The 16,167-nt window shown below is 39.3% G+C and overlaps 2 protein-coding genes across 4 annotated transcripts in view; both read left to right on the forward strand.

Moving 5' to 3' along the window:
* Positions 1-705, forward strand: part of LOC311051142 (phosphatidylinositol transfer protein beta isoform-like) — a 32,134-nt gene extending 31,429 nt beyond the window's left edge. Inside the window, exon 12 of the mRNA XM_084065551.1 lies at positions 313-705. The gene's annotated coding sequence lies outside the window, so the exon portion shown is untranslated. The remainder of the gene's footprint in view (positions 1-312) is intronic.
* Positions 706-5,978: 5,273 nt separating this feature from the next.
* The window catches only part of LOC311050419 (NACHT, LRR and PYD domains-containing protein 3-like), a 37,241-nt gene continuing 27,052 nt past the window's right edge, over positions 5,979-16,167 (forward strand). For all 3 annotated transcript variants that reach the window (XM_084064497.1, XM_084064499.1, XM_084064498.1), the window contains exons 1-2: positions 5,979-6,113; positions 15,244-15,309. The gene's annotated coding sequence lies outside the window, so the exon portion shown is untranslated. The remainder of the gene's footprint in view (positions 6,114-15,243; positions 15,310-16,167) is intronic.

Genomic DNA, 16,167 nt, shown 5'->3' on the forward strand with positions numbered 1-16,167 from the left:
GTGCTTTAAAGATATCCACAGAGGCTGTCTCTAGGTGTAATTGTGCTTTAAAGATATCCACAGAGGCTGTCTCTAGGTGTAATGGGAGTTTATTCCACACTGTCGGTCCGTAAAAGCATGCGCATATCCTCTATACTAGGTAACTTTTTACAAAATAACTAAAGTTAGATTTTATATCATTTTATGAGTGGCAGATGTTTCACATTAACACCCACTCTATGAATTTAACCCCCGAAAGCCTTTTAGAAACATGTCTTCTATTGAAAGTGGATGGTGAGCAGTAACTAAACCTCATTGTGTCTCTACTTACAGACGAGGTCCTGGAGACAGAAGAGAAGGCCACCCTGTGTCCTCCAGGACTGAACCCATGGACCACCTGACCTCTGTACATCTACCTACTGTACTAGAGAAGAGTTTAGAGTCTACCACTATAATAACAGTGGTGGAAAGTAACTAGGTCCATGTACTTAAGTACTGTGCTTAAGTACAATGTTGAGGGATTTGTACTTTACTTGAGTGTTTCCAATTTCCAATACTTTTACTTCTTCTCCACCACATCTCAGAGGCAAATATTGTACTTTTACTCCACTACAATTATTTGAGAACTTTAGTTACTAGTTACTTTGCAGATATAAATTGTTATATTATGAAACGTACTTTAACCACTTTAGGCCTATTTTATACATAGGCTATAAAATATTTGAAAATAGCAGATCTACAAGCTCACAACGCGTCGCGATGCGACGCGTTGTGAGCTTGTAGATCTGCTATTTGAACTACAGGGCCCTCAGAACCCAAACCTTTTAGCCGGACACCCAACAGAGAAATGTGCTTTCTCTCCCCGAGACCCAAAGCGTGTACAGAACACACTATGAGCCTCATCACTTAAAGGGGCTACACCATGAATTTAAAAAAAATATATTATATATACATTTTGACCCCTAATACGTTTTAAACAGGTTGTAAGCCTAAAAAACATCCAGATATTTTTTCTCACAATCTGACTGTCTGTCATTCCAAGCTTTTTCAGCTGCAATACCAAAACGTCCTTTTGGGCAGGGGGGAGCTACTGAGCAATTCTGTCTGGCCATCATCAATGCAAAGTCAAGGCAAGTGATGTCACTTGCATTGCCATTCTGAAATGGCCTGTTCAGACACGCCCATTCTGAAAATCTCTGAAATGAGAATGAATGACTGAATGTTAAAAAAAAAAATTTTTTGGGGTACAAGAGACTGGGGAGCCCAAAAAATACTAAAAACCTAAAAAAAAATGAAATTCATGGTGTAGCCCCTTTAAGCCCTGTTTAAGAGTGAAAATCTACAAGCTCACAACGCGTCGCGTTGTGAGCTTGTAGATCAGCTATTTTCCCTATTTAATACAAGTTTTTTCTCTTTTTAAATAAATAGCGTTAAGGATATTTTTTATTTTCTTCTTCTTAGTGAAACTTTCTGATTTTTTTTTCTTTTTTTCTTAAAAGAAAAATCTTTCTAACTAATATTTGTTTTAAAAATGGTTGGAAAATGGATGTTTAACCGCGAGCCATAAAAGTGGGTCTGTGAGCCCAGAAATGGGTCCTGACCAAGGGCCCAGCGTCCTGCTTTGATATTGAGTCTATGTAGGAAGTGACAGTTCATATGAAGCGAAAGTGTAGTTTCGCTGTTTTAACCCCTGCTGGTGTCAGAAAGAATCTTTTCTCCATTCAACTGGGTGGGTTTTTGATGAACTTTAGACTTGATTTTCTTACCTTAATAAACATTGTCATAAATACTATATGCTTCCAGTCACTAGTTTAAAGACTTCTTTCAATCATCATGATATGTGTTTTGCTAAATTATGTTCACATTTATTTTAACAGGGATGATAAAGTAAGGTTATGCTGTAGGAGGGGCGGGATGATTTGATTGTCAAGCTACCCAACCAATAGCATTCATTCCCCACCCCCGCTCTTGATTGACACGCTACTCAACCAATAGCATTCATTTACGGTCTGTAGAAACCAATGGCGTCACTTTGTCCATGGTCCTGACCCATTGTTTAGGAAACGCTGCCCTCCTTAATATGCTCTTAGGCCACGTTTCCCACTGAGCATTTTTCGGGCTATTAGACGTCTAAAATACGTCTAAGGGGTAGGCTAAAACGGGGTTATAATTGGTCTACTGGTGAAAGTTTTTTAGCGGTCTAAGCAAAGCCGAGACGTTGATTAGCTGTTTTTTAAGCGTCTATTTATACATTAGCTGATTTATAGACAGCTAATCAACGTCTAGGCTAAGCCTAGACCGCTAAAAAACTTTCACCAGTAGACCAATTATAACCCCGTTTTAGACGGAGGTCTAATAGACGACTATGGCTCAGTGGGTTAGACCACAACGGTCTCTAGAGAAAACGGTAAAGTCTTGTTGTGTTCTCACTTTATATGTTATGGACGGAGGCACAACAGTGACTGAAAACGCTGCAGTGTGCATGCCAGGTGTCTAGGTGGCGCTGTGACTCACTGCCAAGTCACACCAGCATGCATGTATAGAACGCGAACAGCCTTCTACCATGCGGCTGAAGGCACAAGGGGGCGGGGCTGGCGGGCTAAGTTAGTGCAGTGAGTGTCAGTTGGGGCGAACGCATTCCCCACAACATCATTTATGATTCTGTGCCTATCGGTACATAAGTCGGACGGCACTTAGTCGACTAGCAGACCATCGGCCGGTCGTCGCGGGCACTCGTGCCTGGAGGCGCTCGGGCGCGACTCCTCGGCCTCATGGTCTGCTGAGTCGGCGCGCCTCCGTCATGGTCCAAAACTATACTTTATCGGCGAAAAAAAGTAGATCGCGGATGTTTGAATATGTTTTGTCCCAAGCGGGAGTCGGACCCAGACTCCCAGAGGTGACAGATCGGAGGTCCAATGATTAGCAAGGTGCACCACTGAGGCCAGTGCTGAGATTGGGTATTCGGGCTGGATTATACCAGATCTACAAGCTCAAAGAAACTGTTAGGATTTAGAAGACATTTGTAGAATCCCCCAGAAGCAAAGATTGTTTACGATTTTTCAAAAAATCTACAAGCTTGTAGATCTGCTATTTTTGTAATAGCCCAAAGAAATCTAAACATGACACAGATGTGTTCCTAAAGGTTTAAATAATGTGAAAATACACATTAACATGAATCCAACACTGTTTTATTTTAAAACATTTTAACCTTTATTTAACCAGTAAAATCACATGTTACACAGCTCTGCCAGTAACAACAAATACAGGACTTAACAAAGACAAACATATGACATCCGTAATACCATGAAACCTACCACCAAGGGATACTCAGAGAGAGTCTAAATAGCACCAAATACAGACTATTAAAAGGCTAATAACAACAATACATAATGAAACTACTAAGTAGGGATGTTAACAATTAATCGATTAATCGAATTAATCGATTAAGAAATTATCCGATTAAATCAAACGATTAACAATTAATTGAAAAAATAAAAAATGCTCGGAACCCAAGATATGATGATTTGAAGATTTAATTTTCTGTTCCTCATCCAAAGATGCCATTGCCTGTATCTCAAATGGTCAAATAAATATTTGATTAATGAATATAATATGCCTTTTGTATTCTGTATATCAGCAAAATGTAGATTTTTATGTTAGACCTTATTGAGGGAAATTAAGATTCTCGGATTTAAAAAAAAACGCCGCTTATCAGTTAACCGGTTAATCGGTTGATAAGGTTATCAATTATCAATTAATGAATTGATCGATAATTTGCATCCCTACTACTAAGTTAATATAAAACTAAGATCACAGCGTCTGCTACTCGTCAAAGCAGGAGAAATGGCTGGAGAGTGTGTCCATGACAATCTAGTGGTTTAATCTAGAGTCTGTCAAACAAGTCTATGAAGCTATCTATCAAATCTACTGTATGACAAAGTTTAATCTGCAACATACTGTTATCTAATACGCGTAGTGAGATTATATCCTCATTATTAAATATAGACAGTAAAACTATTACAAACATGTTCATTATACCAGTGGTTCTCAAAATTTTTCATGTCAAGGACCCCCAAATTGACACTTATTAGCCCGTGGACCCCCACTTGAAAAGATAATCCAGGGACCCCAATAAGAGAAGTTTTTTACGGCTCTCTAGCAGTGATTCTCAACCATTTTAATTGCAAGGACCCCCCAGTTTGACATGCATTAGGGCTACGGACCCCCATTTAATGGCATTTATACCTCTGGGACCCCAATTCACATTGTAAAATCAATGTTGATTTAACTCTGAGAGTGTACAAATGGAACCAAATGGACCCGTTAGGGTCCATTTGGTTCCATTTGTACACTCTCAGAGTTACAGACCCATAAGGGTCCATTTGGTTCCTGTCCATCATTTAGCTGGGGACCCCCTGGAACCCCCTCAAGTACCCCTGGGGGTCCCCGGACCCCACTTTGAGAACCAATGCATTAAACAACATAATGTTATCTAATACGTGTAGTGAGATATATCCTCATTATTAAATATAGACAGTACAACTATTACAAACTTGTCTACATTGTGGGTTAATAATGAATACCTGAATGTAATGCAAGCATAAAGACATTAAGCTTTTGTGTGGTTAATACATATGTAATCACTTACCTATACATGATTTATGATAGGCTATGATAATATTTTATATGGTGCTAGTACATAATAATATTACTAGTAATATAATTATTATTATTATTGATAAGGTGCTCAGTGGCATCAGACAGATGTAGGAACTGTTGTACTGTTGGACACACGGAGCTTGTTGCTACACGGACCCTTTTGGCTGAGGGTAAGCTTGTGTGTTACGTCATTTCCTGTTATGTTGCTCGAGACGCCGGCAGCAACGATGAAGAAAGTTGATGTTATTTGTTGTGATTTAAACTCCTTTAAAGTCTTTAAAACGCATTTAAACTCATTAAAAGACATTTAAACACATTAACACTCATTTAAACTCATTAAAAGACATTTAAACACATTAACACTCATTTAAACTCATGAAACACGTTTTAAAGCCATTCAAAGTCATTTAAAACTCATGTAAACACATACGTTGACAAGCTAACAAGCTAACAGGCTAACAAGCTAACAGGCCAAGCTAAGCTCAGTACAAACGTTAAAACCAGGGAAGCATCTGTGTGTCATCTCAGACGTTTAACCTCGGCTGTTCAAAAATAGCAGATCTACAAGCTCCCAGCGCGTCACTTTGTGCCGCACTGTGAGCTTGTAGATCTGCTGGGGGTCCGTGGCCACATACACATACATGTGGGGGTCATGAAACAGTTTGAATCACCTGATTTTGTTTCTGTACAATAGAACAGCCATGTCTGTCACAAAGCGTCATGGCGCTACTTGTTCCTGGTTTATGAACATTTTACATTTACAGTCATTTCATCTACATAAACGTTCATATTTACAATATAAAGTGCTGACCCCACGGCCACGGATGTTACAAGTTAAAACGCCTGGGTCTATGTACCCGTATCTTCAGTATTGTTCAATAAAAAGCTTTTTAATCCGATTGGTGGCAATTCTTTCATCTTTTCCATAATGTATCAACGTGCAATACACCCCCCAAACCGATAGGGGCATGTCGTGGAAATCATGTGGAGAAAAGTCAGAGTAAATGGCAGGCGATCGGATTAAAAAGCTTTTTTATTGAACAATACTGAGGATGCGGGTACTTAGACCTGTGCGTTTTAACTTGTTACATTTGTGGCCGTGGGGTCAGCACTTTATATTTGAAATATGAACCTTTATGTAGATGTACGGGTTGTAAATGTGACATTTTCAAAAAACAGGACCAAGTAGAGCCATGACTGTCACGGCGTGACAGTCACGTTTCAGGGCTATACAATAGAGCATAAGTGACCTCTACTGGCGAACCACTGAATAGCTCCTCATTACATTAAAGGGTGAAATCGAAAGTAATGAAAGAATCCATTTTGTTTAAAGAACAAAGTAGAGACGAAGGAGCAGAGGATCATGGAGGATCTCTGTGTTTCACATCTTTCTCCTCAGTCAGTTATTTCACTTTAAACTCACGGATGTGTGTTTATTTCTATGTGGAGCAGCTGTTACTACACATCTGTAACAGGTAATACTTCTTGTTATAATAATAATAATACAACTTATTAAAGTTATTTAACGCTCTTACTTAGTGGTGTGAAGTAACTAAGTACATTTACTCAAGTACTGTACTTACTAATCTGTCTGGTACTTATTGGAGTATTTCCGATTTTCTACATGTTTTACTTATTTATTTTCTGTACTTTTTACTCCACTACAATTATTTTAAGTTACTAGTTACTTTGCAGATATTATTGATTATATTATAAAATATACATTAACCACTTTACTAGCCCTATTTTATACCTAGGCTATTTGAAAATAGCAGATCTACAAGCTCACAACGCGTCGCATCGCGGCGCGTTGTGAGCTTGTAGATCTGCTATTTTTTGAATTTTTGGAATGGTTAGCGTCACTGACATGACGCTAACCGGTTAAAGTCACACGTTTTAACCTCAGATATGTGTCTTATGATTCCCTGTTAGGACTTGTATATCTGTCTGTGTTTGATGCTGTTTGTGTTTTAATGTCTTGTTGTGTTTTGTGATTTTCATGCTGTGCAGCATTTTGGTTGTTTTTAAATGTGCTTCATGAATGAAATTGACTTTCAGATGGAATTATATAAGACCAATTATGTGTTTACCAACATTGAGACTGGACGCACAGGTGATTGTTTCATGCAATCAATTCCCAACCTGTTGTTTCAGGGTTTCTCTGGTTTCTGTTCATTCAACCTCCTCTTGTGAAGAAGTAAGAACTACTTTTAATTATCAGTGGACACCAGGAGATGTCCACAGTGTGTTTTAATGATCAGTGGACACCAGGAGATGTCCACATTGTGTTTTAATGATCAGTGGACACCAGGAGATGTCCACAGTGTGTTTTAATGATCAGTGGACACCAGGAGATGTCCACAGTGTGTTTATAATGATCAGTGGACACCAGGAGATGTCCACAGTGTGTTTTAATGATCAGTGGACACCAGGAGATGTCCACATTGTGTTTTAATGATCAGTGGACACCAGGAGATGTCCACAGTGTGTTTTAATGATCAGTGGACACCAGGAGATGTCCACAGTGTGTTTTAATGATCAGTGGACACCAGAAGATGTCCACAGTGTGTTTTAATGATCAGTGGACACCAGGAGATGTCCACATTGTGTTTTAATGATCAGTGGACACCAGGAGATGTCCACAGTGTGTTTTAATGATCAGTGGACACCAGGAGATGTCCACAGTGTGTTTTAATGATCAGTGGACACCAGGAGATGTCCACATTGTGTTTTAATGATCAGTGGACACCAGGAGATGTCCACAGTGTGTTTTAATGATCAGTGGACACCAGGAGATGTCCACAGTGTGTTTTAATGATCAGTGGACACCAGGAGATGTCCACAGTGTGTTTTAATGGTCAGTGGACACCAGGAGATGTCCACAGTGTGTTTTAATGATCAGTGGACACCAGGAGATGTCCACATTGTGTTTTAATGATCAGTGGACACCAGGAGATGTCCACAGTGTGTTTTAATGATCAGTGGACACCAGGAGATGTCCACAGTGTGTTTTAATGATCAGTGGACACCAGGAGATGTCCACAGTGTGTTTTAATGATCAGTGGACACCAGGAGATGTCCACAGTGTGTTTTAATGATCAGTGGACACCAGGAGATGTCCACATTGTGTTTTAATGATCAGTGGACACCAGGAGATGTCCACAGTGTGTTTTAATGATCAGTGGACACCAGGAGATGTCCACAGTGTGTTTTAATGATCAGTGGACACCAGGAGATGTCCACAGTGTGTTTTAATGATCAGTGGACACCAGGAGATGTCCACAGTGTGTTTTAATGATCAGTGGACACCAGGAGATGTCCACATTGTGTTTTAATGATCAGTGGACACCAGGAGATGTCCACAGTGTGTTTTAATGATCAGTGGACACCAGGAGATGTCCACAGTGTGTTTTAATGATCAGTGGACACCAGGAGATGTCCACAGTGTGTTTTAATGATCAGTGGACACCAGGAGATGTCCACAGTGTGTTTTAATGATCAGTGGACACCAGGAGATGTCCACAGTGTGTTTTAATGATCAGCGGACACCAGGAGATGTCCACAGTGTGTTTTAATGATCAGTGGACACCAGGAGATGTCCACAGTGTGTTTTAATGATCAGTGGACACCAGGAGATGTCCACAGTGTGTTTTAATGATCAGTGGACATCTCCTGGTGTCACTGATGTGATGATTGAACCGTGTGCACGTCTGAATCTCTTCATACACAACAATAAGCTTTATTCTCGTGGGGATTCATACTTTTATAGCTATAATATAGCCTATATGTGGGACTGTCTGTCCAATAGTGTGAAAAACAACAACTAATGAAACAATAAGAGATTAGAACAAGAGGAGAGAAACCGAATGCTAAATACTGTTATTTAATGCCTTCCATTACGGTCTCCTTACAGTGTGTTCTAGGCTTTGGGTCACACAACAGGCATGTTACATATGTGCAAATATTGTGAAATATCTGACAGGTTTATACATGTTTACCATCGTTGTCTGAGGAACAGTTTGATACTGAGGAACAGTTTGATACTGAGGAACAGTTTGATACTGAGGAACAGTTTGATACTGAGGGACAGTTTGATACTGAGGAACAGTTTGATACTGAGGGACAGTTTGATACTGATGGACAGTCAGCCCTGAGGGCTTGTTTCCATTGTGGTGAAGACTTTAAGAACGTGTGTTCAGACAGAACAGAGATGACTCGTCACTTCCAGGTTGGAGCGCTTTTAGATCACATGGTTTTCACTGTCGTAGTTGAGTTGAGTTTGAGGAAGTGAATGTGAACAGAACAGCCTCACGTGACCTCTCTCGCACGCACGCACTCACATGCACACACACACACACACGCACACACACGCACACACGCACGCGCACGCACACGCACACGCGCACGCACGCTATGGACTGTAGCCGCACCCACTATGACATGAATACAACAACATACAGTAGATACACAGTAACTACAGACACACAGAAAGGTCCAGACTCCATTGTGAACAACATTCAGGTTAATGTCTTTCTTTCTTTGTCTTTTAAAACAGACCTCAAAACCCAACCTTGCCTTCCCTCACCTGATCCTATTGATACATTCTTTATAACATTTCATGTATTTATTATATAGTGGTTATGTGTTACTGTAAAGCATCATAGAGTACCTAGAAGAGTAGTCGTTCATTCACTGTTTTCTCTTTCTCAATGTTAAAATGCTTTATTGTCATGATAACATATGTTTTACATTGTCAAAGCACACATATAACATAAAACAAGTCACTACATTATTGATTGAGATTGAGTGAATATTTTATTAGGCAAACTTGTGAAACAGCACAGTTACCTTTAAAATACTTTGTCTAAAAGGTCCGTTCAAAAAAGTCCTTGCGGTCTTGTTTCCATTGAGGTCCTTGGTATTCAATTCATAGTCATAATGATGTTATGTTATGTATACAGAGACAACAAGTGATCCTGACGGTCAAGTTGACTGTCAGGACTCAGGATCAAGGTCTGACAGAAGTCTCTCTCTTAGGGCGGTTAGGTAGGGTTTAGAGAGGACTTCAGTATTCTTCTGTCCACTGGCATTGTGTGTGTGTGTGTGTGTGTGTGTGTGTGTGTGTGTGTGTGTGTGTGTGTGTGTGTGTGTGTGTGTGTGTGTGTGTGTGTGTGTGTGTGTGTGTGTGTGTGTGTGTGTGTGTGTGTGTGTGTGTCCCATTTCATGCCATTTACATTATTCTTGGAATAATTAATTGACTTCATACAAATGACCCATTCACATCAACACCTTATCTGCATATAGCCTATCACCTGGTCATTGCATAATGCAGGCACATGACCCATTAATCAACACCTCATTGTAATGGATGTTTCATGGAATAGGAGTAAGTGCTCATCTTCCTATAAAGTGAGCTTGTAGATCGGCTACTTTCAAAATGTCTCATTTTATTTAAAAAATAAATAAAATGTGCCTCACCTTGTAAAATAACATCTAATTATTTAGGTATAACTTTATATCAAAATAGATGTTCATTGTCTACAGTTTACAATTAACAACACTTTCCTATGCATTTCACAGTCCCAAAGTTATGTATATAACTACTATTTATCCAACAGTGGATTAATCACATTGGTGCATTCATTGCATTCATCACAGGGTTGCATTCATTGCATGATGATGGACCAACAGTTTATTTGAGCTGTCCCATGTTTACATTTAAATTTAAATAGCTAAATAATCTGATTTACCAGTTTTAAGTGTGTGGTGGGAGTTGGCCAAGTGTGTGGAGTGAGTTGGGCTCTGCTGTGGAGGGAGATGTCTGGAGTGAGTTGGGCGCGATTTGGAGTGAGTTGGATTTGGAGTGAGTTGGGCTGTTACCCTGGAGCCGCTTGTGGCTCTTTAACTCCTCCCTATAGTCACTCGCTGAAGCTTTACTCATTTTTACCAAAACATAATAAAAAATGAATATATATATTTTTTTCACATGTTAATTCTCATTTATGGTTGCTGTATGAGGCCAAACGTGACACGAACATTCTTACGTTTTCCAAAGTTGTAAAAATGTGTAGAATAAATATTAAGTTTCACTCAACTAAGAATTACATCATAGCCTGCGACACGCGCTTCGGCACGGCACCAGCCAGCCATGTAAACAAAGCTGTGTGTGTGTGTGTGTGTGTGTGTGTGTGTGTGTGTGTGTGTGTGTGTGTGTGTGTGTGTGTGTGTGTGTGTGTGTGTGTGTGTGTGTGTGTGTGTGTGTGTGTGTGTGTGTGTGTGTGTGTGTGTGTGTGTGTGTGTGTGTGGTTCACTGCTACGCTATGGATTCTAAAGGCAAAAAAAAGAAAGATAGCTGATGAAAACAGAGGATTTAACAGCTGATGGAGGCATTTGCTTTCATTGCCACTTCAGATGGATTTCCTGAATGTTTGCTCTGCAATGAAAAGTTATCAAGTAAGTCCTGTGGTGCGCGTTGATCCTGCTCAGTGTTGCCAGGTCTGATTATTAAAAGAGACTTTGGGCTTATTTTACTAAGTCGCTTGTAAATATTCAGTTGCTGGTTGCTTTTCTTTTGGCTTGTTTCTGAAATGTAGTCTCTTATTTGGGCTTTTTTAGAAAATAGCTGATTTAATAGGGCTCAAGTGGTGAAACTGGTCGCTTCTTTTGGGCTTGTTTTCATAGACCTCATCGCTTGTTTCCTCACAGAATCTGGCAACAATGATCCTGCTGCGGGGAATATTTTGACAACATTAAAGGAGGAGTTCACCAAAAAATGACTTATTTTCTATCAATTGCACACCCTATGAAGCCTTGAATCCATGGATTCTTTTTTGTTTTTGTCGCATTCCTAAGCTAGTAATTTGATTCCTGTCCCCTACCGGCTAATGTATCCGGTAGGAGACACAAAGTAGATTATTTGTGTCTCCTACCGGCTAATGTATCTGGTAGGAGACACAAAGTAGATTATTTGTGTCTCCTACCGGCTAATGTATCTGGTAGGAGACACAAAGTAGATTATTTGTGTCTCCTACCGGAAATACACACGGTCATCAAATTATTGTCTTAGGAATGCCACAAAACAAAAATAAATCCATTAAATCAAGGCTTCATGGGGTGTGTAATTAATAGAACATACGTATTTTTTTGGGTGAACTCCTCCTTTAAAATGAATGCTCATTTACTATTTGTGAGTAAGTAGTACTTTCCATAGGCTAATATATACTTATATAGGGCTAATATGCCCATGTTGCCTTCATTATAAGGCTTAAATATTGTTTGCGGCTCCAGACATATTTTGTATGATTTTTTTTTGTCCAAAATGGCTCTTTAAACATCTAGGGTTGCCGACCTCTGGCCTAGATGCATATCATTTGTCTATTGTGTGAGCTGTAGTGTAGGTGTTAAGAGACGTGCGCGTCACGTCATTAAAATAGAGAGCAACCACGTTCCAAATCAGCAATGTAACACTGGGAAGGAAAGACTGTAGTTTCATACATTATAACATTGCATGTTAAAGATGTGCCAATATTGTGAAATATTTGACAGGTTTATACATGTTTACCATCGTTGTTGATACTGAGGGACAGTCAGCCCTGAGGGCTTGTTTCCATTGTGGTGAAGACTTTAAGAACGTGTGTTCAGAGAGAAGAAAGATGACTCGTCACTTCCAGGTTGGAGCGCTTTTAGATCACATGGTTTTCACTGTCGTAGTTGAGTTGAGTTTGAGGAAGTGAATGTGAACAGAACATGAAAAAGATGATCCTGATGAAGGCCTGAACAGGCCGAAACGTTGACCAGCAATAAACTCTGGAGCGTTTTGCAACCACCAGTGTGCAGACTTTATTCTTTTTCATTATACTTTGTTTGTCTCAGCAGGTGAAACTACAAAACCTGCCTTGTTATAATAATACTGTAAATAACAGTGTTTTATTAGTACATGATGAAGTTATTGTAGTGGCTGTCTGGCTGATGGATAAACAGACGGGGTTCGCTCATAATTATGACATCCTATTATTACGACTGTTAGGTTAGTGTGAGGTTAAGGTTAAGGTTAAGGTTAAGGTTAGGGTTAAGGTTAAGGTTAAGGTCAGGGTTAGGGTTAGGTTTAAGTTATCTTCCAGGAAGAAGCTCCTACCCAGGTGGTTGACACCTCTCTGGGTCCCAGGAATGTAGCACTTAGAGAAGGTGTTGTTATTTCTATCAGGTTTAAACTAGCTGTGTACCTTAGGGGTTAAACCTTCTGGATGTGTTGTGTCTAATTTGCTTATCCATTGTCTTTCGTTAAATGTCCTCTGTCCATCGGTCCAATTAGGGTCGTGTTCCAGGCCAGAGATTTTTAGTGTGTTCATTCCATGTGTCATGAAGTGCCGGACAATTATTACATTTGTTTGTTTAGCATTAATGATGTTATATCTGTGTTGGCTTAGTCTGTTAGATATTGTGTTCCCTGGTTTTGGTGCATGTGATTAGGTCAATACGTTCTTAGTGTTAGCCTGCCTGCCTGATCCTGAATACTCTCTTGGTGCTTTGTTTTGTCACCATCTGGATTCATTTAAAGTATTCTGGTGTCATGCAAGTTGCTCTACTAAGGGTTAAGGTTAAGGTCAGGGTGGTTAGGGTTAGGGTTAAGGTTAAGGTCAGGGTGGTTAGGGTTAGGGTCAAGGTTAAGGTCTTAAACAGACATAGTTCACATTCCAACATGGATTCATTCTCCTTCAGTGTGTATGATGACATGTCTGAACTGGCCTGTCAGTGAGTCTGTGTTATCGTGCTAAAAGGAAACGTGTAATCTGTTCCAAAGCCTAGACAATGTGTTTTGATTGAATACTTTATTAACAGCTTGCAAAAAGTACAGATGTTCAACAATGTTAAAAGGATAACACAAAAAGCCCTGAGGGCTTGTTTCCATTGTGGTGAAGACTTTAAGAATGTTTGTTCAGAGAGAACAAAGATGACTCGTCACTTCCAGGTTGGAGCGCTTTTAGATCACATGTTTCTCACTGTCGTAGTTGAGTTTGAGGAAGTGAATGTGAACAGAACAGCCTCACATGACCTCACACACACACACACACACACACACACACACACACACACACACACACACACACACACACACACACACACACACACACACACACACACACACACACACACCGTTGAAGGTGGATCAGAAGCTTCTTTTATGTGAACATCGTCTGTGTGCACATGAAGGTAAAATGTCTCTGAATGTATGAATGTATGAAATCATCAACATTCATACATCCATACAGTCAGGTAGCTCTCGTGCACATCCAGGGTGGAGGTGCTGCTTTGGCAAGATAAAGCATATGAGACAGAAAACCTCTGTCTTCAAATCACTGAATGAAGTACAATGTAACACTATTCTATTAAATCTGTTTATTACATGAAATACTTACAGACCACATCATCTGGACTGCATGAAATATGGATGTATGTATATAAGACAGAAAACCTCTCACTGCTTCTCTCAGGAAGGGACCACACACTCCAATGACGATGAAATATGGATGTATGTTTGTATGAAATATGGAATTATGTACAGTATATAAGACAGAAAACCTCCCACCTGGTTCCAGATGAATATGCCATTGCAAAAAAAAAGTGCCCTTGGCAGATTTTATCACCAGAGTCATTTTTTTAATTCACCCCTCAGAAATCCACACAGAGATTCCAGACTAATATCTACACAGTGATATTAGTCTGAAATCCACACAGAGATTCCAGACTAATATCTACACAGTGATATTAGTCTGAAATCCACACAGAGATTCCAGACTAATATCTACACAGTGATATTAGTCTGAAATCCACACAGAGATTCCAGACTAATATCTACACAGTGATATTAGTCTGACCATGCCAGGCTACTCAGGAAGGCAATCCCTGGTTTACACAATGTATCAAAGTGGGCAGGTAGAAAAGCAGAACATAGTGACAGACAATAATAAAATATACAGAGAGAGAATCTATACATGCACACACACGCACGCACGCACCTACTGTGTGTGTATGTACAGTAGATATCCACATTCTAAAATACATATCTATATGCAACATGACACAGAACCACCTAGATATAGATAAATAAATACATATCAGGTTGAAGGAGCATATACAGTATTTCCATTTTTAGCACATTTAGTACATTTCTTGACAGTAAATGGAGTTTCTCTCAATACCTTCTATCCAAAACACCACATACACACAGCTCAGTAAAATCCTGGAGTACGCCAAGCAAGTCTGAGTAGGCTACAGCCTATGTTAAGGATTTCAACTTATTGCAATACTTAACACATATGGCATTTAGAATCAAATAATCACATTTATAAAAAGGAACTTAGATCCAGGCATGTGTCTCCATTGAGTTCAATGTGAAGATCCAGTATGTTTCCCTTTAAAATACAAGTTTTGTTGTGGTCACCACCTCTCTGTGGCAATGTGACCTTTTACATACATTCCTTTTATAGAGCTTTACACTTTCAACAAACTAAAAAGAAGAAAACAACGTTTTCTTTTAATCAAAAATGATCACGTACTCTACCTTTAACTCAATAATCATGATCACTTTCTCTCTCTCTTTTAAAGGTCGTCTCATTTGAGGAGATCTTTGCTGTCCATTGATGAGGAGTTTACACACAACATGGTGACTTAGTGAGTTCTGTTTACAATCCATTTAACTCTTTTTATATGTTATAGAAGATACTCTGATCATCTGAATCTCTCATTTAACCATTTATAATATCTCTCCATTTCACACAATCCGTGTTTTTACTGATCTAACAATGTCTGACTGTGTTTGTAGGCCGTCTATCCTCCTTAATGTGGTCCATGTGCTCCATCTATTGGACAAAGTGTAAAACTACACCACTTGATGTGTGATGTCTCTGCTGTAGTTGTAAAGTGATCAGTCTGACCACTTGGTTAGGTTTGACACCATTTAATGTAAGGTAGCTCTTTAGTCAACACAACATGCATTTTCAGGTTGGGATACAGAGTTTATCCAATCAGGAGAGAGAACTCACACAGGATACAGGATAAACAAGTGAAACTGGAAGTGATGACACAAAGAAATGAGCAGAACACATTTAAACTGGAACACAATAAAATGATAGCTGATAAATGGGTACTCTCACCTGATTGGCTGACATTGGCAAACCACTTGAAAATGTATGTTGTGTTTATTAAAGAGCTGGAGAGACATGGAGACTCCTGTTACTGAACAAACACTCTATAGCAATGATTACTATCACAATATAGAGCTATTTAACACTGTTACTGAACAAACACTCTATAGTAATGATTACTATCACAATATAGAGCTATTTAACACTGTTACTGAACAAACACTCTATAGCAATGATTACTATCACAATATAGAGCTATTTAACACTGTTACTGAACAAACACTCTATAGTAATGATTACTATCACAATGTAGAGCTATTTAACACTGTTACTGAACACATACTCTATAGCAATGAACATAAAACTATATAAAAATGTTTTGTTT

This window comes from Gymnoscopelus microlampas (genome assembly GCF_963454915.1).
Source record: "Gymnoscopelus microlampas genome assembly, chromosome: 8".
NCBI lineage: Eukaryota > Metazoa > Chordata > Actinopteri > Myctophiformes > Myctophidae > Gymnoscopelus > Gymnoscopelus microlampas.